Source organism: Arvicanthis niloticus, chromosome 16 (genome assembly GCF_011762505.2).
Source record: "Arvicanthis niloticus isolate mArvNil1 chromosome 16, mArvNil1.pat.X, whole genome shotgun sequence".
In the NCBI taxonomy this organism is placed as follows: Eukaryota; Metazoa; Chordata; class Mammalia; order Rodentia; family Muridae; genus Arvicanthis; species Arvicanthis niloticus.
The window spans coordinates 41057156-41085113 of NC_047673.1; positions in this window are offsets into that span (position 1 = coordinate 41057156).

The window sequence follows — 27958 nt, forward strand, 5'->3', positions numbered from 1 at the left end:
TCCCCCAGAGTCGGACATACCCAGAGACAGATACCCACAGCTATCCATTAATCTGATCAAAGGTTCCCAATGGAGGAGTTAGAGAGTAAATTGAAGGAACATTAAGGGCTGGTGGCCCCATGAGGAGAGCAACAATACCAACCAGCCAGAGCTCCCCAGGGTCTAAACCACCAGCCTAGGAACACATATGGAGAGACACATGACTCCAGCTGTATATGTAGGGGAGGATGGCCTTGTTGGGCATAGGTGGGAGACAAGGTCATTGGTACCCTGAAGGCTGAGCACTGAGGGGGGGAATCTGAGGGTGGGGAGGGGGCTGGGGGTAGGTGGGTAAACACCTTCATAGAATCAGGAGGAGGGGGGGATGGGATAAGGGGTTCCTGGGTGGTGGGGGAAATATGGTAAGGGGATAAAATTTGAAAAGTAAATATTATATCCAATAAAAGAGGGGAAAAATAGAAAAGCAGTTAGAACCAACATTCTTAATAAAATGTCAGCCCTCTTTAAAAAAAAAAAACTATTTTGATACTAAAATTTGTTTTGAGAATTGTATATTGCAGAATGATCAGCCTTGGTGTATCTACTCAACAAGCAAGCTGGGCAGACCTGCTCAAACCTCTGAGGTCCGGGAATTCCATCTGGAGGCAGTGAAGACACAGCATCAGAGGATTGTCAATTTGCTCTCTCCCCCCCCCAATCCTCTTCTAATATCTCAATGCCCATAATCAGCTTGAAGAAGCTAATGATGAGTCAGCGCCCCTATTCCCTGGGCTTGGGGCTAAGGTGGTAAATGTTGGGCTGTCTCTCTAGGGAAAAATAGTGGTTTTGTGGGAATAGAGAGGATTAGCTAGGGTTTATTGCATAGCCATAACCTATTAGTAGAAATCTGTATAATTAATATCAAGATGAAGATATAAATTCTTAAATGGCACCAATTTACTTTGTTTACAAATTTTAAGGTTTTCATTGGCATGAGCTTCTTAGAGATATAAGAGTAAGATGAATATTGTTACTCTCATAGGCATTGTACCAGTATAACACATTTAGGAATACAAAGCTTAGACGCAGTCCTTTTTTAACTTTTTTTAACTGATTTGAGATGGTCAGCCTGTGAGTTAAGGGACTATAGCAAATTCATGACTTGGAGTTTATTATAAGGGTGTTCTCTATGTTTTATTTAGAAATAGCTGAGTGGAGTTAACAGGCAACAGTCCAGATTACCTTACATGGATAGCTGGTTTTCAAAACATCAGAAATCCTTAGAATTGACATGACAAACATTTCAGTATTAATGTGCATTTTCATTAGAGACCTGTCTGCTCCGGACAGCTTCCTATATTGAATTCTAAGAAGAAATTGAGCATCTTTGGAGTTACTCCAGTTGTGGTGAGACAGCCACTAGGCAAGAATTGTCACTTTCCTTCTACAGACAAATTACTGTCCAGAAAAGGACACACTTGCAGAATAGTCGACTGATTATATCTGCCTAGACAGAGTAATCAGCCCTTAATAATTCTGCAGCACTAAAGTCTGTCAGATGATCCTGGGCCAGAAGGCAGAAGAACAGATGCTCCAACGTTTTGAAATAGAGCGAGTGTCCAGGTGTTCAGAGGTCTCTATAAATTGGCTAAGTTTTAGAAACTATGATTTGTACTTCCCACAATTATAGTTAACTCAGTCATTCTGGATTTCTGATGGGGTTAAAAACATATAGCTATTGACCTTAAGAGAAAAGATTTGAGTGGATGATCGTCAGCTGACATTCATCCTAAAGCCAGGTTCAGAACTAAATGTTTTAGTTAGAATAGATGACAGAGGAGCTGGTTAGTCAACAAAAGGATGGACTGGGTATTAGGACTATCCTGTACCTCACTGGTACAAATTGGCATAATTATGCTCTAATTGTATTTTGAGAGAAAAGTTTCATTTTAACAGGAAGGGTGATGTGTAGGAGAAGCTAAGGTAGGAGGAGTACTGAGAAGAAGAAAAGGAGTAGGAAGAGGAGAAGAAGAAGGAGAGGAGAAGCTAGGTGATGAAAGAGAGAAAGAGGGAGGAGACAGGGAGGCAGATATTCATGTATCTCCACCAGTCAAAGATAGTTGTTATATGTAGTTTGGTCAGTGGGTTACACCTCTGATTGAACAACTCCAAACTTATAAAGCCTATGATTAACATTATTTTTAAAAAATGTATAAATGCAAAAAGGAAAAGGGGGCAGGGGATAGGGGTTTCCTAAGGTGGGTGGGGGGGAATGGGGATAGGGGATGCCATTTGAAGTGTAAATAAAATACCTAATTAAAAAAAGAAAAAGAAAAATACAAGAATCATTATAACTTCTCTTTTTGATTCTCTGTTCTACAAAGTCTAAACACTTGAGGCAAGGCAGTTTGTGTCATCTGGTGTACAGATAAGCAAATGTGGGATGGGACTATATGTCCAATGCAGCTTCCCAGTCACCATTTTCAGGGCACTCAGCAAGCTCACAGGTCAGTGTGGTTTTGTGTTTTGGTATCACCATGTCTCACCCATCGCTCTGGCAGACACCATGCTCCTTCATCATCCTGCAGAAAAAACCACAAACATTCCCTATTCCTCATATTAAACACCTGATCGGAATCATGCCATATGCCAGTAAGTAGATCCTTCCTTTTCAGCTATGCATAAGTATGCCTAGTTGTGGAGTACCATAGACATACAACAGAAGTTCCTTGGCATTCAAAAAAATTTTTTTTAATTTAAAATAAAAAAAACATGATTTAAATAAATTTGTGGTGTATGGTGATATACCTCCCCCTGTTTTATGAAGATAGTGTTTTAAAGTTTCATGAGCCCCTTACACAGACTCTTGTCCTTGAAAATAATATGGAATCTCAGAAATAAGGGTTATATTAAATTGCTGACAAAAAGTCTCAAATGTTAGACTGTGATAGCCAGTTCTATTATCTGTGTTATTTTTTTTATTGTTATGGGATAATTTACTTATCTACATTTCAGATGTTATCCCCTTTCCCCATCCCTTCCCAGAAAACCCTTATCCCAACACCCTCCTCCTACTTCTGTGAGGGTGTGGCCCCAACCATGCATCCACTCCCAACTCACTGCACTCAAATTCTCTCACACTAAGACACCCAGCCTTCACAGGAACCAAGGCCCTTCTCTCCCACTGATGCCTGGCAAGGCCATCTTCCACTACATACACAGCTGGAGCCATGGGTCCCTCCATTTATGTTTCCAGGCTAGCTGTTTAGACACTGGGAGCTCTGGTTGGTTGGTATTGTCACTCTTCCCATGGGGACACAAGCCCATTCAACTCCTTCAATCTTCACTTTAACTCCACCTTTGGGGACCCTGTGATCAATTCAATGGTTAGCTGTGAACATCTACCCCTGTATATGTCAGGCTCTTGGAGAGCTTCTCAGGAGACAGGTATATCAGGCTCCTGTCAGCATGAACTTCCTGACATCCACAACAGTGTTTGCATTTGGTGATTTCACCTGGGAGAGATCCTCAGGCAGAGTAGTCTCTGAACCTTTCTTCCTCCAGTCTCTGCTCCACACATTGTCTCCTTATTGCTCCTGTGAGTATTTTGTTTCTCCTTCTACAAAGGACCAAAGTATCCACAATTTGGTCTTTCTTCTTCTTAAGCTTCATGTTGTCTGTGAGTTATGTCTTGGGTATTGTGAGCTTATGGGCTAATACCCACTTATCAGTGAGTACATACCAAGTATCTTCTTTTATAACTGGGTTACCTCATTCAGGATATTTTCTAGTTCCATCTATTTGCCTAAGAATTTCTCAAATTCATTGTTTTTTTAACAGCTGAGTAGTACTCCATTGTGTAAATGTACCACATTTTCTGTATCCATTCCTTTGTTGAAGGAAATCTGGGATTTGTCCAGCTTCTGATTATTATAAATAATGCTGCTATAAACATAATGGAGCAGTGTCCTTTTTATATTTTGGAGCATCTTTTGGGTATATGTCCAGGAGTGATAAAGCTGGATCCTCAGGCAATACTATGTCCAATTTTCTGAAGAACTGTCAGACTGCTTTGCAGAATGGTTGTATCAGCTGACAATCCCACTAACAATGGAGGAGTGTTCCTCTTTCTCCAGATCATTGTCAGCATCTGCTGTCATCTGACCTTTTAATCTGACTGGTGTGAGGTGGAATTCTGACTGGTGTGAGGTGGAATTTCAGGTTTGTTTTGATTTGCATTTCATTGATGACTGAAGAGGTTGAGCATTTCTTTAGGTGCTTCATGGCTATTTGATACTCCTCAGCTAAAAATTCTTTGTTGGGCTCTGTACACCATTTTTAGCAGGGTTATTTGATTGTGTGAAGTCTAATTTATTGAGTTCTTTGTATGTTTTGGATGTTAGCCTTATATCAGTTGTAAGATTGGTAAAGATCTTTTTTTCAATCTGTTGGTTGTTCTATTGACAGTATCCCTTGCCTTACAGAATCCTTTGTAATTTTATGAGGTCTCATTTTTCAATCTAGATGTTAAAGCGTAAGACATTTGTGTCCTGTTCAGGAACTTTTCCACTGTGCCCATGTGTCAAAAGCTTTTCCCCACTTTCTCTTCTATTAGTTTCAGTGTACTTCATTTTATGGGGAGGTCCTTGATCCACTTGGACTTGTTTAAAACTTGAGTTTTAAACAAGTAGATAGGAATGGATCTATTTGCATTCTTCTACATGTTGAACTCGATTTGAACCAGTACCATTGTTGAAAATACTGTTTTTTTTTTTCCCCACTGAATGGTTTTAGTTTTTTTTTTTTGTTTGTTTTTTTGTTTTTTTGGTTTTTTTTTTGGCAAAGATCAAATGATCATAGGTATGTGGGTTCATTTCTGGGTCTTCAATTCTATTCCATTGATGTTCTTGCCTTTCTCTGTACAAATATCATGAAGTCTTCAATCACTATTGTGTAGTTTTCTGTAGTACAGCTTGAGGTCAGGGATGGTGATTCATCTAGAAAAAGTTTTATTGTTGAGAATAGTTTTCCCTATACTGTGCTTTTTTTTTAAATTTAATTTAATTCCAAATGATTTTGAGACTTGCTAATTGCTCTTTCTAACTCTGTGAAGAATTTAGTTGGAATTTTGAAGAGGATTGTATTGAATCTATAGATTGCTTTCAGTGAGATGGCCATTTTTACTTAAATTAATTCTGCCAATCCATTAACATGGGAGAACTTTCTATCTTCTGAGATCTTCTTCGATTTCTTTCCTCACTTTCTTGGTTAGATTCATACCAAGGTATTTTATATTATTGGTGACTATTGTGAAGGGTGTAATTTCCCTAATGTCTTTCTCAGCCTATTTATTCTTTAATTAAAAGAAGGCTATTTGTTTGTTTGAGTTAATTTCATATCCAGTTACTTTGCTGAAGTTGTTTATCAGGTTTAGGAGTTCTCTGGTGGTCTGGTGGAAGTTTTTGCATCACTTAAGTTTACTATATCATCTGCAAATAGTGATATTTTGACTTCTCCCTTTCCAGTTTACGTCCTTTTTACCTTCTTTTGTTGCCTAACTGCTCTGGCAAGGACTTTGAGTATTATATTGAATAGATAGGGAAAGAGTGGGCAGCTTTGTCTAATACCTTATTTTAGTGGGATTACTTCAAGTTTCTCTCCATTTGGTTTGATGTTGGCTACTGGTTTGCTGTATATTGCTTTTACCATGTTTAGTTATGGGCCTTGAAATCCTGTTTTTTTTTTCCAAGACTTTTACCATGAAGCCATGTTGAATATTGTCAAATGCTTTCTAAACTTCTAATGAGATGATCATATGTATTTTTTCTTTGAATATGAATTTTCTTTTGAATTTATGTGGATTATGTTGATGGATTTCCATATATTGAACCATCCTTGTATTCCTGAGATAAAGCCTACTTGATCATGATGGATAATTGTTTTGATGTGCTCTTAGATTTGGTCTGTGAAAATTATATTGAGTATTTTTGTATTGATAATCATAAGGGAGACTGGTCTGAAATGCTCTTTGCTGGATCTTTGTGTGGTTTAGGTATGAGTGTAATTGTGGCTTCTTAGAATGCATTGTGTAGTGTTCCTTCTGTTTCCATTTTGAGGAATAGTTCATATAGAATTGGTATTATGTCTTCTTGGAGGTCTGATATAATTCTGCACTAAAACCATCTTATCCTGGGATTTTTTTCTTTTCGGGGGGGGGGGGTAGGAAGACTTTTAATGACTGCTGCTATTTCTTTAGAGGTTGTAGGACTATTTTGATGTTTTATTTGATCTTGATTTAACTTTGGTACCTGATATCTGTCTAGGAAACTGTCCATTTTATACAGATTTTCCAGTTTTGTTGAATATAGGCTTTTCTAGTAGAATCTAATGATTTTTTTTAATTTGCTTGGTTTCTGTTGTTATGTCTCCCTTTTTAGTTTTGATTTTATTAATTTGGATACTGTCTCTGTGCTCTCTGGTTAGTCTGGCTAAGGGTTTATCTATATTGTTGATTTCTCCAAAGAACCAGCTCCTGGTTTTGTTGGTTCTTTGTGTAGATCTTTTTGTTTCTACTTGGTTGATTTCAGCCCTGAGTGTGATTATTTCCTGCCATCTACTCCTCTTGAGTGTATTTGCTTCTTTTTGTTCTAGAGCTTTTAGGTTTGCTGTCAAGCTGCTAGTGTGCGCTTACTCCAGTTTCTTTTTGTAGGCAGTTAGAGCTATGAGTTTTCTTCTTATCAGTGCTTTCATTGTGTCCCACAAGTTTTGGTATGATGTGTCTTCATTTTCATGAAGTAGAGCATTGTTTAGTTTTCATTTGTATGTGGGCTTTCCATTGATTTTATCATTATTGAAGGTCAGCCTTAATCTGGGGAATCTGTGGTGATTTCATAGGATGCATGGGATTATTTCAACTTTCTTGATTCTGTTGAGGCTTATTTTGTGTCCAATTACATAGTTGATTTTGGAGATGGTACCATGAAGTGCTGAGAAGGAGATATATCCTTTTGTTTTGGGATGAAATGTTCTGTAGATATCTGCTAAACCCATTTGGTTCAGAACTTCTCTTAGTTTCTCTGTGTCTCTGTTTATATTCTGTTTCAATGATTTGTTCATTGATGAGAGTGGGGTGTTGAAGTCTCCCACTTTTATTGTGTGAGGTGCAATAAGTGCTTTGAGCTTTAGTAAAGTTTCTTTTATGAATGTGGGTGTCCTTGCACTTGGAGCATATATTTTTAGAATTGAGATTTCATTTTGGCTGATTTTTCTTTTGACGAGTATGACGTGTACTTCCTTATTTATTTATTTTTTTTTAATAACTTTTGGTTGAAAGTCGATTTCATTCAATATTAGAATGGCTATTTCAGCTTGTTTCTTGGTACCATTTGCTTGGAAAATTGTTTTCCAGCCTTTTATTCTGAGGTAGTGTCTGTCTTTGTCACTGAAGTATGCTTGCTGTATGCAGCAAAATGTTGGGTCCTGTTTATGTGTCCAATCCATTAGTCTATGTCTTTTTATTGGGGAATTGAGTCCATTGATGTTAAGAGATATTAAGGAAAGGTGATTGCTGCTTTCTCTTATTTTTGTTATTAGAAGAGGAGTTGTGTTTTTGTGGCTACCTTTTTTAAAATGGTTTGTTGAAAGAAAATTAATTTCTTGGTTTTTCTATGTGATAATTTTTCTACTTGTATTGGAAGTTACCCTCTATTATTCTTTGTAGGGCTGTAAGGATTTGTGAAAAGATCTTGTATAAATTTGGCTTTGTTGTGGAATATATTGGTTTGTTGAAATAAGATTACTTCCTTGCTTTTTCTAGGGTATAATTTCCTTCTTTGTGTTAGAGTTATCCCTCTGTTATCCTTTGTAGGGCTGGAATTGTGTAAAAATATTGTGTAAATTTGATTTTGTCATGCAATATCTTAGTTTCTCTATATGATAATTGAGAGTTAGATGTGAATAATTCACATAAAATTCATATAGAAATTAGTTAAAATACTTGTTTTAATTATTATTTCCATTTTCTTTTCTAATTTCATTTCTCAAGCATGAAAACTAATTGGGAGAATAAGTTAAATTCATAATAGTCAGAGTTTATTAACATATAAGTAAACATAGACAATTTGGTATTCATTTGGACATACTTTATATTCATATTTTTGTATACTATATTTACTATTATACCTTAATAAAGTAATATATGGTACAACATGAATATTGTATATTCTTATATTCATATGGTTTTCTAAATGTATAAAAGTGATAAAATATAATTAATTCTTAAAATAATTAAAAATCACTTGTTCATTTCTAAGTAAGAGTATAAACTCAGTGATCATTTAGTCTGGCTTTTTAAAAAATTATTTAAACATTTTATTCTCTTTAAATTTTACATTTGTCTTCTAGTGTATAAGTCTTTTTATTATTTTTTTCTTTCAATTATTTCAAAAACATGAAAGCCTAAGAAAGATATACCACTGGATTGAAAGGGATGTGAACATTGTAGAGGAATTTTAATCCAGCAATATGGCTACTCTTGCAAGGATTTATATCCAAAGACTATGTGATCCAGCTGGAATGCAGACAAATGTAAAATTTAAAGGGGGAGGAGGGGAGGAGGAAGAGGAGAAGAAGAGGAAGAGGAAGAGGAGGAGGAGGAGGAGGAGGAAGAGGAAGAGGAAGAGGAAGAGGAGGAAGAAGAAGAAGAAGAAGAAGAAGAAGAAGAAGAAGAAGAAGAAGAAGAAGAAGAAGAAGAAGAAGAAGAAGAAATGTCTAATTTGTATTGGTAATATACTTAATAGAGCTAGAGCATGGTCCAACACTCAGAACCCAGCTTTAGAGAGAAAACTGAGTTCTTGCCCAACTCCACTCCTGCCTGAAGCCATCAACTGTGGAGAGCTATACCTCAGCATGCCTATCAACTTTAAGAATTTTCTTCAATTTTTTTTTCTTCAGAATAGTTATTTTCTTTTCTTCATTCTTATTTATTTATTTATTTATTTATTTATTTATTTATTTTTGCAAAGGGATGTGGTTATCACAGAGACCTTCTATGTCTCTCATTCTACTGTGAGTTTGCAGTCAGCTCTACCACTGAAAACAAAGCTTCTGTATTCTTTCCATTCAATGAAATAATGTACCATAAATTACCTCCACAGGATTTCTGGTGAATGCATGGACCAGGGACCTCAGAATGGTCCCCAATCATACTAAAGACTACAGACATTAACACAGTTATCAGTTGTAATATGGACCACAGACAATATTATGGCCTTTGTCAGCAGCATGGTTCATGGAACTCAATATGGTCTCTAGTGACATCTATATGGCTTTCAGTGGACACATGAACCAAGAGTGACTTTTGTCTCTCTTTAGCTGGAGTTTAGCTAATTTTCTGGTGACCTCTATTGTCACCTTGCCCTCTACAGTCATCCTTGATAGCCCCAAACTGGATGAGCTAAAGAGGAATCTACTGTGATTTAACATATCCATCTAGAATGGCAGATGCATAACCCTTCTTAGTTTTCATCTGGGAAAGTTAAAATAGGGAAAGTTAATGCAACCATTTGCTCATTTCCTTCTACAATAATACCAGAAGTTAGAATGTACATGAGTATGGATCTATTGCTAGAAATAATAAGCAGAATCTGAAACAATATTTAAGGGTTTATGAATTAACCATACTAGGTTAATGAAAACAGCAAGTTCAACTTTCCCTTCTGAAAAAAAAATAGTTTTAATAGATATATTTCTGGACCATGAAACCCTGCTATGCTTTAGATAAGCTATCTATAAAATAATATCTGTTTGTGGAATGGAAGAAGGTTGAACTGTTTTTCTGATCACAAATTCAGTTAGTATGAGAAAACCCCATAGTTTCGCCAGCTGAATAATGATTTCCTATCCTTCCATAGTAAAAAGTGAATGGTATTTGAAGATCAATACAGTTCTGTAACATTCTTACTGGTTCATAGTTAAGTGTAAGAAAATGCAGATAGGATTAAACTCATGAATATTGAAATTGGGTATTTCTCTAACTTACTGATTGAGCAAGAATTGTAAGGTTAGATGTTTACTATTTTATGGTCCTTATGGTATAAATAAATAGATCCCTAAGTTTTATCCTCTTGTGTTATATTACCTGTGGGAGACAGTTTATTTAGAAAAATAAGTAAGTTTAAAAGCAGTGAACTATTCATATGATACTTAAATGCCTGTTTTAGTCCAAATTTAAATAGCTGTACTTCTTTTCTTTCCCCTTGAGATAATATACAAGGTCCTGTCCAATGCCAACTCTTCTCCTAGAGTTTTAAAATTTAGTGCTTAATAAGGTGTATATTTTGTTTTTGCTGAAATTGCACATGAAATACAAAGTGAAGCTCATGAGGCTGGGTAAACAAATGTCTTTTTCCCTGATGTGCTCTTGCTTGCCTAGGTTGTATAGTTAACTTTTTGTATAGGCTTTCCTAAGTCTTCATCAAAGAGTGGAAAGAATTTAACATTATATTAGTTATCAGATTCCTCATCCCATACTTCAAGGTCCTTTTAAGGCAATAGAGGATATATATGTAAATGCTACAGTAAGAGATCTGAGGGAGTTGTCACCTCTCTCTCTCTCTCTCTCTCTCTCTTTCTCTCTCTCATTTCTTTTACCATTTTAAGGTTTGATCATCAAGCTTATATTCATTCAAATGAGCCATTTCTTTTTCGTGATTAATATCCTCTTTTCTTCCTTAAGTATTTTAATAATATGCAAATTAATAGTAATATGCAAATTAATACCAAAATGGCAGAAACTTGAACAGGAATGTCTTCTTTTTCTTTACGTGTCTTTTCAATATTCTTTCAGACTCAGTCCCATACTTTTTCATCTAATGTTCCTTTTTCTGGAAACCAGGGCTTATAACCACCAACAATGAGCAATCCATCTCATGGTTGAGATTTCAATACCTGTGCTCTTCTTTATAAACAAAGACAAAAGTGAAAAAATGATGATGCATATCTCAGCATAAAGAAAGCCCTCCCTGTTTTCTGCTCCATTATGATCACTCAAGTCTATCACATAGAACTCAAAAGAAGCACACATTAAGCTTGAGCCCAAATTGAAGGTTCAAAGATTTATGGGACATAAAAGTAATAATTCAAGTAACAAATTGAATTTTATAGGTATAACTAAAACACTTTCATAAATAGACAATTGAATTCCACTTTTCTTTAAAAAGAGCAGATATTTTCCTGTAGGAGAATGAGTGATTTATCAATAAATAGTAATTTTTATGACATAAAATATAGGAATCACAGATAATTTACAATTTAATGAGAAATAATTACCAATAAATTATTTTTTATTATTCTGAATCGTGTATTTAAAAACTTATTCCTGATAAAATTTGTCACAACTAACTCAATCAATTGAGATATTTTCAAGATTTTTGCAGATATATAACCATTGTCAAAAGATTTGAGTCTCCCAATATGCATGTTGACAGCTGAAAGAAAATAAGGTGACCATGATCTGTTTTCCTGTTCCAGTCTTTATCCTGTCAGCAAGTGCTCATTCCATAGTGCATTTACTGTCATATAATTATATCTACATGTTTGGGCTTATTTTGATATTTAAGATAGCTTCTAAGGAAAAAGTTGAGTGCTGAGATTCCCCATGTTAAGAGCTGGCTGTGATAGGTCCTATAGAGACACACATTGTGGTTGTGTCAGTTCAAATAAACTGAATATCTATTAAATTTTGGACATTGAATATTTTGTCCCCAGCTCTTGGCAAATTGGAAAAGGATTAGGAGATCTGGCTTTGTTGGAGAAAGTGTGTCACTTGTGTAGGCTTAAGGTTTTAAAAGCCTTCCACCAACTGTGTGTTTCTCTGCTTCTTATTTGTAGACTGTGATTTGAACTTTCAGGTGATATTCTAGCAACACGCTATTATACCTGTTACTGTTTTCCTCATTATTGAGATGTTTGACTCCTATCAGTCTGGACCAATAAGTCCTAAATAAATTCTTCCTTTTATAAAATGGATTGGTCATGGTGTTTTTACCAAAGCAATATAAAGCAACTAACATCATATGTATGCTTGGATTCAGCAATAGTCAATGTTCAGGGCTAAGAATTTAATACTTTTTGGTCAAAAATATTTATTAAACAAGAAGTTTCAAAAGAAACACATACTAAGCGTAGAATTTGTTTATTTATTGGCAAAATAATCAATGATCAGATACTGGCAGCAGGGTACTCCTATACTTCACCTGAAAGCAATATTACATATTTGCCAATTGCATGTTTGCAGCAACTTTGTAGATTATCATTTTCATGACTAACATGATGCCTTTTAGTATAGTGGTTCAAGCCTACAACCCAAACACTAGGGATGCTGAGGCAAAACAGACACAAATCTCAATCTCACAGGGATAATTTATCAGATATACAACTCAGAACTGGTTAGTTAGGGATACAAGTCAGATTCAGGAGCTGAGACTGAGACCCCAGGTTAGAAGGCCACAGAGCTTTTAAGCCTGAAATCCACAAATATCTGTGCCAAGTCATTTCTTCAATCAGGGGTTAGGGATTGGGAACTTCCTTCGGAACATGTCTTTGTAATACATTTACCCTATTGCCATTGGTTGTGTTATTCAACAGGGGCAGGATAATTTGCCTAGCATTCATTTCACAACTTGCCAAGCAGGTTGTCAGTTACCCAGCAGTTCTTGGGAACTTAAACTGTACTGTGATTGAATCTAAAGTAGGGCAAAGGCTTGGAAAGTTTCCAAGATCACCAAAGCATAGAACATAAAAGAATATGCAGTCAATTCTGGTATGAGAAAATTTCCTAGGAACAGCACAGAAGAAATTTCTTTGTTAACAATGGAGATGGCTGGCTGGAGGCATAAGGTAAAATGGCTACTGTAATATCAGACAGGCAGTGGTGACCCAACCTTAACATTTATATAATTTCTGATTAACTTAAATAAGTAAAAATTATGTACTTCCAGATCAGGAGTTTAGACTGCCAAGATTGAGATAGAGAGTCCAAATCTTTTGGGTTCAGACTTTATCTTAGAGAACCTGACCTAAGGTAGAACTCAAGTTAACTAACAGGCCAGTGCCTACCACCAGTTTCCTGGCTACTCTCCAGCAAGACCTGTGCCTAATACCAGTTTTCAGCTTACCCCCCCCCAAAAAAAAAAAAAAATGTGCCTAGCACCAGATTCCAGGTTATTTCCCAACAAATCTGCACCCTCAGGTTACAAGACTGCCTCTGGCACTTCACTCCCTAACAGCCATCAATCAGGAGGAAAACAGAAGTTAAGTTTATGATTTGGTTCCCAGTACCAATCACTTATGTTAAAGGCCATAATGGCCCCCAGTTAGTTGTGTACTAGTCCAGATACTCCTTTCTTACTTCTAAAAATGCTTGCCTAAAACTAAGCTCAGGGCTCTACCTTCCTGCTGTGCAAGGGTTGGAGGGGAGCCCAAGCTCAAGCTTGATTAAAGAGCCTCAAATTGGATTGGATTCAGCTTCTTGGTGGTCTTTTGGGGGTTTATGATTGTTTCCTGACACACCAATATGACAGCAAGTTTGGATTCCTTCAAGGCATCTATTGTCAGATTTGTGACCATGGATGTTCACCTGTTTTCTGAATCCTTACATATTCATCTCCCTGCACACACTACTTTGGTGTTTATGTATGTGTCAGAATTTCATGATATTACAAGATGAATGCACAGTTTTAAATTCCAAAGGATGGTATGGTGATTTAAATCAGAATGTTTGCCCTTTACTCATATATTTGAACATGTGATCCCCACGGTGAATTTACTGTTGAGGTCTGAATAGTATTGATCTCCATAGACTCACATGTTAAAATTTTAGCCCCATAGTGAGTGGCACTATTAGAAGTTATAGCCTTGTTGGAGTAGGTGTGGACTTGTTGGAGTGGGTGTGGCCTTGTTGGAGTGGGTGTGGCCGTGATAGAGTGGGTGTGGCCATGTTGAAGGAAGTCTGTCATTAGGGGGTGAGCTATGAAGTCTCAGGAGCTCAAACCCAGGCTCAATGGCTCACAGTCACTTCCTGTTGCCTGCTGATCCAGATGTAGACCTCTCAGCTACCTTTCTAGCTCTGTGTCTGCCTGCAATCGGCTAATCTTCCTTCTATGATGATAATGGAATAATCTTCTGAAACTGTAATCCAGCCCCAATTAAATATTTTTCCTTATGAGTTGCCAGGGATATGACATTTCTTTACAGCAATCAAATCCTAGCTAAGACACTGATGATATGGGTAAATCTAGGAGAAGTGGACTCTTTGGAGGAATTATGTTGCTGCATGTATGCTTTCAGAGCTTAAGGCCTTTTTCTACTCCTGATGAGAGGACTAAAACAGGATGATTCCATGACAGGTTTCAAACTGGCAGTTCAGGAGACTAGGCCTAGATGTCTGTTTCCCAGAACTGGGCAAGTCTAGGCAAGCTACTGGAAAAATTCTGGCCTGTGGGCAGCCAATCAGAAGCTACCCCACCATCTGGCCTGAGGCAAGGTCATTGAGTCAGCAACAGTTTCCAGCTCCCCATTCCTCAGCAATGGTTCAGAATGTCTATAGAGCCCTAGACAATCCCAAAGAGCTAGGAACCCCTAGAGTTTGAGCTAACCTATTATGATAAAAGTCATCTACCTTTCACTAGAATTCCCTTAATCTACTTTAAAATCACCCAGGTGTCTCCATCTTGGTAAATGATAGACCCCAGCAAGCTGGACTTCTGCAGAATAAGTTGCTTTTTGCTTTTGCATACTATTTGTGTCAGGGATATCATACTTTGGGGAACCATGGACCCTTACACTGGTTTGATTCCTCTTTTATGTTTGAGGGACTCAAATTTGTGCTTTATAGGGTTTTTGACAAAAATTTGCTAATTTACTCTTAGCATGAAATCTCAATTTATTTCAATTTAATTCCCCAACTATATTTCCTAGAAGAGCTTCTTCAGAGTTTGCGTATGAGAAGGGAGAAAAGATACTTTATGCCAAGTATTCACTACAAAGGACACTTTGTTCTACTTTTATTTTGTATGGCCGTGAAAGGGGTCTTGGCTTTTTTGGTAGAAGCACTGGATGGAAGTAGCCTGGAGACCCTGTAAGGGACGGGCATCTATTCCATTCCGCCGGGCTCCCAGAATCTAGGCTCCTAACATGTAAACACAGTAAATCTAATAGAGGTTCTGCTTTAGCAATTTTAAAATTATCACCAGGAAGTTATATTCTGTACCCTCTGAGAAAGAAAGCTATATCTTCTATTTTTAATATTCTGTTTGTTAATACCAATGCAAGCCATTCTTTGGTAAACATTTAATATGTATGTGCTAATTAGGCATGGTTTGTCTTTTTTATTAATTTTTAATATTTATTTATTTATTTATTTATTTATTTATTATTTTCATTTTTCAAGACAGGGTTTCTCTGTGTACCCCAGGCTGTCCTGGAACTCACTCTGTAGACCAGGCTGGTCCCAACTCAGAAATCCACCTGCATCTGCCTCTCCAATGCTGGGATTAAAGGCATGCGGCACCACAGCCTGGCTATGTTTTGTCTTTTAAAGTAATACATTTTAGATCATATTAGATTTGGCTGATATTTCTTTTATAATTTAACATAATCACACACACTTTCCATTCATCTTGATTTAATTTAATCAAGTACTAATTTGTACTTAATTTTGCAGTATTTAACTTTTCTAATCAAGAAGATATGAATCTATTGTAATAAAGTTAATTGATATAGAGAGAAGATCTTTCCAAATTTATTTCAAAGTCTTCTGAAAATACATTGTCAACAAGTCAGATAGAAAAACTCATCGATATAGCAGCTTACCAGATTTAAATTGTCCTGTCTATCCATCTGTCTTTATAATATTTTCCATAATGCAGTTTCTTACATGTAAGGGATATTAAAATAAACAGTCAGTAAATACTAATGTACTGCTGTGTCTTTTCTAGTTTATATTCAGAGTCACTATTTTTTTTCATTTCATCACATATATATGACAATATAACATTTACTTTTATATTTTAATCTAGTAGAAACAGTATCTTATATATTGATGAATATATAAAAAATAGCTGCACATATAGTTAATTAGCTGCCCGTAATAAATGAATCTCACTGAATGAAACACAACTTGGCTGTAAAAAGTTAATATGTGTCACAAATCACATGATTGATGTGTGACATAATGATTTTTAGTGAAGTTCAATTATACATGGAGTACCTTTGTGAATAATCCTGACTGTTCTGGGTAACAAGGACACAGAGACAGTTTACCAGTGTGCTATTTAGCTCTTATTTCCCTCTTGGCCAAGCATGATTGATTGACCAGTGTACTGTGTGCTGCTTTTCTGATTCATGTCTCCACAAGCAGCATATAAATACATTGCTGGGCCAACATTTTTCTTTGTGATGTGACCAGTTGCAACGGAATTACTAGTGTTATTAACTAAATACATGATTCAGCTGAACCATAACTTCTTTAATTCAAATTCCTCAGCCACTGGATATTCTGTTTAGAGAGGTTTATCTTACACTGCTTTTCCTAGTCAGGATTTATAGATACTTTAGCGTTTCTCTCCTTCAGTTATACATATGCAACTTAATTTTACTCAACATTTTGTGTATATGTATGTGTTTGTATATAAATATACATATATACATATATACATATATGTATATATATGCATGTCACTCTAAAGATAAATGATACATATATAGGTAATAGATACATAACAATAATAATTAAAGAATTATAAGTTATAAACATGAGAGGAAGCATAGGCCACAGGATGCAGTAGAGGGTGAATTGTTGAAAGCAGCAAGGGAAAGGTGGAAGTGATTTGCATACTCATGTATAAAATTCTCCACAAATTGGAACTGAAATGTTCAATTATTTCATACAAAATTGTTTTTACCCAAGATTTTACTATTTTATTGTCTTTATTTGAGGAATAATTTGACCTATGAATCTATGACACAATGTTTTTACAAGAATCATTTGTAGTAAGATACACTCTTCCCTAGTCCATCCTCTTTTTAAAATTCCATACTGTTCTGCATTGCATCTAATCTCCTCAGCCATCTAAGACATCCCAAGATAATGACACACCTTATATAAAGTTTATATAATATGAATCAACTAAGATATAGGTATATTTCTTTGTATGTCAGATAATTGTATATACAACACTAATTTAATCAAGTTACTTTATTAATCTTATTTTTATAATGTTTTTACTCTGTTTCTTTTATAATTAATAAATGTTCATTAGTAAACAAGTTAACATATATATGCCAATATAATTCATATTTGTACCAAATTTGATATTATTTTCATAACAAAATATAACTTTTCATCATGAATTAAATTTATGGAATAATTATTCAAATAAACTGTTAAACACAGTGATTTAAGTGATAATTTCTCTTAAATTTAGTATATTTTATGTTGTGAGGTTATTGATATACATTTGCATGTTGTTAAAATAATTTCCCCAAGGTCTTGTTTTGCATATTTAGTATTTATTTCTGTCAAAAATTCATTTTAACTGAAGTGGTAAAGTGGAGCAAATATTTCAGAGTGAATATTGAAAGTGACATTGGTTCCTCCCTACACCCAGCCAGTGATTCAGATATCCATGAATCCAATTATTTAAGCTGCCCTGAGGAAAAGGAAGCCTTTGAATAACTTAGAGTGATTTCTTTGCTTCAGAAAACACTCCTTTACTCCTCTAAATACTTAAATCACTCTATGCTTTTAACCTTTAAAACATTCTAAAGTTGAGTTATCTCAGGTTCCAAGACTCTTTGATTGTATAAATTCACAGAAGAGATATGTCAATGCCCAGTATAACAGAAAATTTGGGCATTAGATTAGAAAGTCATGTTTTTTTCCTTTGAGAGCTTAGAGGTTCAGTGTTTTAACATTTAAAGTCTTTGTGAAGTCAGACAGTCAAGACACTAGTAAAGATTTCACAATTTTCAATATAAAAAGAATCAGGGCAGATATTCCGACTTAACTCTGACTTCTCCCCACTTAAATGTGATGCAATTTCTGTCATAGAAATATTTATTCATGAAGTTATGACCAATGTTGTTAGTATTTTATATTAATTGAGATCTTCCAATGGTTGTCAGTATTTAATATTTTCCATTTCATAAAAGGAGAGCATTTATGACATGACCTTGTGAAACTAAATTAATACAGTAGCCTTATAAGTATAAAAGTAAAGACTTCCAATGTTAAGCTAATTACCGTTGGTGTTTGTTGTTAACATCTTTCTTACATTTACCATTATTATATCCAAAACAAAATTGAATATTAGATAATTGACTTGTCTGTGAGAACAATGACATCCTATGTCTGCCTCTTCCTCCCTAGTACAGCTTCACTCCATGTATCTATTTCTAACTAAAACAGAAGTCAGGACAGGATATGTGGGAACTCTCTGAATCTGAGTTTGGTGTGATAATTTTTTGCTTTTTTTTTTCTTCTGATTTTATTTACTTCTTAAATATGTTTAAAACTCTTATCATTTTATGGAATTTATGAAAATTCTATCAATCATAGTTTCTCAATTGAACTATTTTTTATCTGTCTATCATCTGTCTGTGTTTATGTCTGTCTGTCTCTTTCTCTCTCTCTCTCTCTCTCTCTCTCTCTCTCTCTCTCTCTCTCTTTCTCTCTCATCTATCATCTGTCTATCTCCACCTATCTGTATCTTTCATATATATAGCCATCACATGCGTCATACAGATTGAACAGCAAAGACATTTATTTTATGAACCATCTTGCCCATTCTGAAAAAATATTTAAAATTGTTTTAAATAAACTATATCAAAATTAAGATTTTTGTACTTTTCAGTATAGAAGCTAGTACTAACTTAACCATATCACTGTTGTTCCCTTGAATAGTACTTCTGTAATAAAAGAAAAATATTTGTTCTGGAATATTTGGCCAATTTGCTGTTTAGTTTGTTGTTGTTTGTGTGTGTGTATGTGTGTGTGCATTAATATGCGGACTTGTGTTTATGCAAAAACTACACATGTATATGATTAAGTATACATATGTGCTAAAGTGCACTTTCCTGTGTGTGTGTATATATATATATGTGTGTGTGTGTGTGTGTGTGTGTATGTGTATATATGTGTATATGTGTGTATATATATATGTGTGTGTATGTATATATATATATGTGTGTGTGTATGTGTGTATATGTGTATATGTGTGTATATATATGTGTGTGTGTATGTGTGTATATGTGTGTGTATATATATACATATACATATATATATGTATATATATATGTATATATATGTGTATATGTATATATATACACACACATACATATGAATGTCAGAGGAATGTCTTGAATGTTGTTCTTCAGGCACTGTTAACAATTTTTACCTTTTCTTTCTTTTTGTGTATTTCATTTTTTTCCAGTTTTCAGGCAAATTTTCCTGTACTCATACTTACAAAGTATCCTAATGATGGACCAGCAAGTCCCAAAAACTTCTGCTTCCTGGGAGTATACATACCTGTAGTGGGAAAATTTCCCAGGAAGTTGGGAAAAGTTAAGTTGGGAGGAGTAAGGAGAGGAAAAGGAGGAGCAGAGGGAGGCAGAGATGTAGGAGGATGGAGAACCACACTTAGATCGAGAGAAGTCCTGGGTAACAACTTATATCTAGGTTAGTTAATTGGGAAACTCCTTCAATTGTGTGAGCATCTTGTTATTGAGCATTACCAAGCATATAAAGCCTTTGGTTAATCTTTAAGCATTAGAATCTCATTTCTACTGGGTATCACGTGGTGCCAGGGCTGGTGTTCTGGCCTGCCTGGTGGCAGTGGCAGCATATTCTCAGGCTTAAGCTAGTTAGGAAGATGGTGACTGATTAAGAACTAGCAAGATTGGGAGCTGTCATTTTAAATATCTCCCTCAACAAAATGACACCTAACATCGGGTGCAAATTCACTACAAATTTAAGTCTATTTCACTTGAGAGTAAATGTTGTATTTTTTAAAAAAGAAAGTGAGTGAGTATGCAATGAGTTAAGTCATATGACTCCTAGTGTGGGGACCCTGAACAACAACAACAACAACAACAAAAATGCTTGTCTTTTGCTGTGAGGAAACACAGGTACCATTTTGCTAAGAAGAGAAGGAAGTAGCTTCTATGACAGGTTGGATCTCATGGAAATGTTTGAAGACGTGTCAATGGCAGTACTTATTTTTAGTGTACAAAAGTTTCTGCTCTGTTCTTATCTCCATTGAAACGCTGAAATCCAGATGATTTTATATCATCTGGATTCTTAAAATCAACTTATTATAGACACCAATCACACCAACATCTCACCAAACAAGCATTAGTATTTGATTAAATAGATGTCTAGAGTAGCTTGTTCAGCTTGACATATTGAATGTTATATCATAGTTTAGTTTTCCATTTGTTATAATTTTGGCATTTGTCATCTTTCTTGGATTAGCTTGAAAAAATACATCTGGGCTAGTAAAGAGTTAAGAATTTGATAAAACAATATTTAACAATAGCCTTCCATCTCTTAATCTCTTAATAAACAGTTTGTTTCTCACAGTCAGATAAATACTAAGTTGTATTTTAGAAAAGGAAAACAGCCTGAGCGCAAGTAAAATTTGGTGAGATGAAACCACCTGATAGATGGTGACCCTAGCATACTTGTGGATAGTGGGACCATGCCTCCTATGTATGATTCACTATAAAAAAGATAGGCTCCACATCATCCTTTTACAGTTGGTTACAAGTTGAAAGATCTAAAACCAACAATTCCTTCTTTTCCTAGTTAGCTGTTATGTAGTAGAATTCAACCTGATATAATCATCTGGATTCCATATACATATTGAAGCTCATAATTGCCTTCTTCTGCAAAGGATGTGGCACTTGATATCATCAAACTATTTACTCTCAAATCTTAGCATAGAGGAAATTATAGTTTTCAAAAGTTATTTATTCTTTGATATGATCCAACAATGTAATTCCAGAGACCTACCATCAGATAAAATATTGTTCCTGATACTATGTGAAGGACAGTAGGTGAATATGTGAAAAGGCAATGTAATCTATTGAGAAAATGAAACGTCCTGCAACGTTTACTTTTAGATGGGAAAGGTTTGGTAAATGATAATTACTGTTACATACAAAAGTATCTGAAAATACAAGACTTACATGTGAGAATATTGTTGTAAATAATTAAGGAATTCAAAGATTTGACTGTGGAACAATTTAAAGATTAAACAACAATGCTAGAAGATCCTGGATTACTGAATTCTCATGCTTCTTAAATTTTTAAAATTGGTGAACTTTCAGAGATCTGGGTAAGATGATGGACTCACAGCTACTTTTATGTAATCTGACAATGAAGAATTAGGAGCAAAAAGAACAATGCAAAGTTTTAGGGAAAAAGAATTGAAGGAAAGTGAGCTCTTTAGTTGTAAAGAAGGTGTTTGACATATCTCAGTACTGTAGTAGAAAATGAAGGGTTCTTTGAAAAGTCAGTTGGGTTTGATAATATTTTTTTGTGGCAAACACATGATAGAGTGCTTCCCAGAAGCAGAAACAAGCAAAATGGATAATTTGCTAAAGCAAACATGTGAAGGAATATTTTGCAAAAACCAACACAGATAAAAAGCTAATACAGACTCATTAAGGAATGTTTTACCAAAACAGACACAGGATGAAAGATATTCTGCTAAAGCAAGAATGTGAAAGGACACATGATGAATGATTCTTTGCTAACAACACAAATGTAGTGGTTCAAATTACATCGTGTGGTTGAGCTCCTTTGTTGGGTCTCCATAAGAAGAAACACACCAAAAAACTTCTGGTGGTGTGCCATGCCTTCTTGCCACTTCCAAGGACTTGTGCTGATTGAGAGAGCAATGTCAGCTGAGATAAACTCAGGTGGAGTTTTGTTAAGACTCACAAGCTGAGACAAGATCAGTGGAGGACATGTGATATTTGGAGGGAGTATAAATAGAACTTAACATGCAGTGATAGAGTCTGGGCTTGGCTTGGAGGCTTGGTGGTAGAACAAATTGTACGATGCTTATTAGTCTTGTGTCTTTGCTGATATTCCATTGTTGAGAGAAGCACAGCTGAGAACTTTCTCTGGCATTTTTTTTTTTTTTTTTTTTTTTTTTTTGATGATGGTCCTGGCTACTGACTCTTGCAGATTTGGCTGAGTCTTGACTGTTCCTACTAGCTTGTAGCTTGTACCCAGCTCTACTGAATTGGATTGCTGGTATATCTGTGAAGTGTTTGCAAGTGTATCAAGCTGCTCTTGCTGACCTGTGAACTGAACTGTTAATTTCCTGAAAACACAGATAGGATTTGTTCCAAAGAACCATTTCTAAACAGGTCCACTTGCTCATATCCTTTATTTTCCAATACTTACGGTAATTGGTAGACTAAAATAGGGTTTAAAGCATTTAAGAACCATCATTAAAAATAGACTTAAAAAATTTAAGTTACATGGTACCACAAGCACGACTATTCTGCAAGATTGGTGTAATTTGAATATGTGGGAAGGGGAAATTCAACAGCAAAATTACCCCAGCTAGAACAGTACAGAGTTGTCTTCCACATTACATGACCTTCCTGGAAAGTAAATTGGAACATACCAGGAAAGAGCCTCTCTATGCCATTTCAAAGTTGTCAGATTAAAAACTGAAGGAGGAAAAGAAGCAGCAGCAGAAGGAGGAGGAAGAGAAGAAGGAGGAAAAGAAGGAGGAGGAGGAGGAGGAGGAGGAGGAGGAGGAGGAGGAGGAGGAGGAGGATAAAGAGGAAGAAGAGAGGCAGGCGGATTTCTGAGTTCAAGGCCAGCCTGGTCTACAGAGTGAGTTCCAGGACAGCTAGGGCTACACAGAGAAACCCTGTCTCAAAAAATAAAAAAAAATAAAAAAAAAATAAAAAAAAAAAAAAAACAAAGAGGAAGAAGAGGAGAACGAGGAGGATGAAGAGGAGGAGGAGGACGAGGAAGATGAGGAGGAGGAAAAGGAAGAGGAGGAGGAAGAGGAAGAGGAGGAAGAGGAGCAAGAGGAGGAGGAGGAGGAAGAGGAGGAAGAGGAGCAAGAGGAGGAGGAGGAGGAGAAGGAGAAGGAGAAGGAGAAGGAGAAGGAGAAGGAGAAGGAGAAGGAGAAGGAGAAGGAGAAGGAGAAGGAGAAGGAGAAGGAGAAGGAGAAGAGAAGAAGAAGAAGAAGAAGAAGAAGAAGAAGAAGAAGAAGAAGAAGAAGAAGAAGAAGAAGAAGAGAAACTCTAAGAAGGTTACCAAGATAGCAGATATCTCAGGGTGTCAATGGTTTTACTTCATATTTATGGCAACCAGTACAAACATAAAGACAGAAATAGAGAACCATCTCCACAAAGTAGTTCTTTGTCCTTCACTCATATGCCATAGTAGGCATATCCCTGCCACATATACATGTTATACACATGGACACATAAGTACACTCACACATGCAGAGACACACACTCACACAGAGGAATGCACATAAACATGCATATATACACACTTTGATGAAGATAATAATAATAAACAGTAATGATAAATAATAATAAATTAAATTTAAAATTTAAGCTATCAGAGAAAAACATTAATTTACAAAATAAAAATTTCAGGCCAGTATTATATATCTCTTCAGTAATCCTGACAGCAGAATGACAGGAAGTGAATGCTGACAGCAGCCTGATAAGGCTGTCTCCTTAGAGGTCCCCCAGAGTCTGACATACCCAGAGGCAGATACTCACAGCTAACCATTAATCTGATCAAGGGTTCCCAATGGAGAAGTTAGAGAGAAGACTGAAGGAGGCACAAGAGTTGGTGGCCCCATGAGGAGAGCAACAATACCAACCAGCCAGAGCTCCCCAGGGTCTAACCACCAACCTAGGAGCACATATGAAGGGTCACATGACTCCAGCTGTATATATAGGGGAGGATGGCCTTGCTGAGCATAGGTGGGAGAGGAGATCTTTGGTCCCATGAAGGCTGAACACTGAGTGTGTGTGTGGGGAATCTGAGGGTGGGGAGGTGGGAGTGGGGGGTAGGTAGGTGCACACCATCATAGAAGCAGGAGGAGGGGGGATGGGATAAGGGGTTCCTGGGTGGTGGGGGAAATGGGGTAAGGGGATAAAATTTGAAATGTAAATATTATATACAATAAAAGAAGGGAAAAAAAAAGAAAAGCGGTTAGAACCAACATCTTTAATAAAATGTCAGCCCTCTTTAAAAAAAAAGTGTGCATTCCTATCAACAATGAATGAGTGTTTGCTTTATTATACATCACAAGCATAAACTGTTGTTTATTTTTTCTCTTTTGATCTTATCCATTCTGACATATGTAAGAGGAAATTTCAAAATAGTTTTGAAACTATAAAGGCTAAAGAGGCTGAGCATTAATAGTTTCTTAGGCTTTCAAGTTACCTATCGAGAATTCTCTCTTTAGATCTGTGCTCTACTGTCTTTAAATTGAGTTCTTTGTTTTCTTGGTGTCTGGAATTTTGAGTTCTTTATATATTTTGGATATTTGTCCTATATTAGATATGTAGTTGATAAGACTCCCATTCTGCAGGTTGTCAAAGAGCATTTGAATGACACCATTCTTGCTGTCCAAAAAGCTTTTAATTAACATGAGGTACCATTTATTAATTGATAATATTTATTTTCTGTGCTAAGAGTATTGTGTTTAAAGATCCATTATTGTTTAATTTTAAAATCAATCTGAATTGAAAAACAAATCAAGATGACCACACCTCATGACTGTATGCGTTTCCATTCAGAGATGCAAGTTTGAGTCAACAGATGGACATCTGTAAATATAATGCATTACTTAAAGTTATCAAAGGGCAGAAATCAAGTGGTATTTGCAGTATTAATTGTGTTAGAAGAGGAAAAAAGAGAGAAATTCAAACGAATAGCTTAACAATGTCTTTTCTTTCTTTCTTTTATTTTTTTTAAAGATATTTTCAAAAGCCTAACGTAATAGTAAAGTGCATGGGAAAAATGAGTTGAGGAGACATCAATCACAGTCAAAGGATATAATCAAGAAATAGATATGATGTAGGGGAAGAGTCTTAGGAATGAATCCCATGGATTGCTGGTGGGTGAGTAACAACATGGCCTTTGTGGATATCAGTATGGAGGTTAACAAAACATCTTCTAATTAGTAGCAGGATACGAATGCGCTTAAGTTCATGATTTTTTTTTAATTTTATATACCAATAAGGAATCTGCTGAAAAAAGAAATTGAGAATAAAACTCATTCATAATAGTTAGAAATTTTCAGTAAATAAAATATCTAGAAATAAACTGATGTAAGTAAATGGGTGCAATCTAAGATGAAAACTTTAAGAAGTGAACATTTTAAAAAATATAATAAGATTCTAGAATATGAAAAGACTTCTCATCCTCAGAGATTAACAGATTTTACATGTGAAAATGGTGTATTACCAAAACCAGTCTAGTGAGTCAAAACAATTTTCATTGAAACCCAATGTCATTCTTTAAACAACTAAAAATTTAAAAGACAAAATTCCAAAAACTGACCAGGAAGCACAAAAGCCAACCCAAAAGCCAAACCAATTTTAGAAGAAAAAGTGCTATCTCATCACAGAATATAATTTAGAGCTATAGGGACAAAAACATCATGGTTTTGTCAAAAAACTGGGCATGAAGTTGAAAAAAATTTAACATAGTACCCAAAAATAAATACCCAAGCTGTACAAACATAATATTTGATAAATGTGTCAAAAGTACATATTGAGTAAAAATCAAACCCCTCAACAAATAGATCTGAGGAACTGAGTATTCACATTTAAAGACTCAAGCTAGGTACATATCTCCCATGGAACACAAAAATCTTTTAATAATAGATCAAAGAAATTAATAAAAAGTTATGAAAAATGGCAGTTTTATAAAGAAAACCTAAGTAAAACACTTTAAAATATAGGCATAGCAGGAATTTCCTCCAAAGGACTACAGGGATTTAGAAAATAAACTTCATATTGACAACTGGGATTACATAAAATTAAACAGCTTCTTTATAACAAAGCAAACAATCCCCGGAGTAAAAAGAAAACCCACAGATGGGGCAAGGTATTTTTGTATTATGCATCATCAGAGGATTAATATGTAGAGTATATACAGAATTGGGAAAACATACACATACATAATTTTCTCAATGTATGAGATAATTATTGAATAGATTTTAGAAACTCAAATAGCTAATAAACATTTAATGAAATGTCCAACTTCGTTAGCATCAGGAAAATGCACATTAAACTGAATTGAAATTCTATCATACTTTGCGTAGAACTACTCTCATGAAGAAAAAAAAAGACAAATAATGGCAAGGATGTGGGAGAAATAACTCTTTGTTCCTGGGAATGGGTATGCAAACTAGTGCTATTATGAGTAATATTTTGAAAATATTACAGAAGTTTCACTAAGAAATAAAGATAGAAGTTACACAATTCTAAGTAAGGCATTACCCAGTCTTACCAGTTCTGGGTGAACAAACACATTGGACTATATGTTCTACCATAGAAGTCCCTACAGATCTTTATTTATTGTTGCACTGTTGCTGAGATTTACAACAGATGGAAACATGTAGAAGTGTAACAAATCCATACAGAAACATTTTATTAAGTATCAGAAAAAAATAATACATTTTGAAGATTTTGGGAAAATGGGTGGAAGTAGAAAACATTATTGATTAACTCAGACTAGGAAAGACAAATATCTACATCCTGTCCAAACTCAATATAAGGGCTTTTGCCCTGTCTTGTTGTATCTTATTTTGTCCTGTTTGGATGTCATCTCTATTTTGAAGAGAGGACAGTAGAGGCATGCATCTGTGGGAGAGGAGAGGTTGGGGTATGTCTTACTTACAGCTTCTATGGCTGTGTCAAAACATCATGACCAAAAAGCAAGTTGTGAAGGAAAATATTTATTCATTTCATACACAGCTGTATGTGTATTATCCATCATTATCCATCATTGGAGGAAGACAGGACAAGAACTCAAGCAAGGTTGGAACTTAAGACTCGGGAGCTGATTAGGAGGCCACAGAAGGTGCTACTTATTGACTTGCTTCTCCTGGCTTTCTCAGCCTGTCTTTATATAGAACTCAGGACTACCAGGCACAATGAGCAGGATTCTCCCCATTTGGTCATTAACTGAAAAAATGCCCTACATCTGAATCTCACTGAGGCATTTATTTCCTCAACTGAAGGATTCTATCTTTGTGATGACTGTTGTTTGTGTCAAGATGACACAGAGAGGAATGGATGGAGGGGGAAACTGTAGCCAGAAAATATTTTATGAGACAAAAAACTATATTCGATAAAAAAGAAAGATATCACACTGTATCTCATCTGAATACTATGTGTTTGTGTCTATGTCTTCATGTGGATATTTGTGTGTGACATGATTTGTTTGGGTGGTTCTTGGAACAAGAGTAGAAACAGTGTAGAAAAGCAGGGAAACGGGGAAGGGGAGTGGATGACATACAAGTGGCCAGAAAGCAGAGGCAGATCAACTAGAGGAAGAAAAGTGAACCATCAAAAAAGATTAGAAGATAAATTGGGTGGAGAAGGCAGATGAATAGGAACAAAGGATGTATAAAAATGCCACAAAGAAAACAATTTTTTTATAGCTACCCTATGATATAATATAAAAATATTATATTTTTCTTATTGTCAATGAAAAATTATTTATATAATTTTAGTAGAGGTTTGTATCAGTCAGACTGTGTGAAATTCCAATGGCTTAATATTAAAGCACCATCTTTTAAGACATGAAGTCTTAATTAGGAATATATTATTCATAAAGATTCACGCTAGTTACTTTTAAGTGCCTATAGATGATGATCTCTCTCTCTCTCTCTCTCTCTCTCTCTCTCTC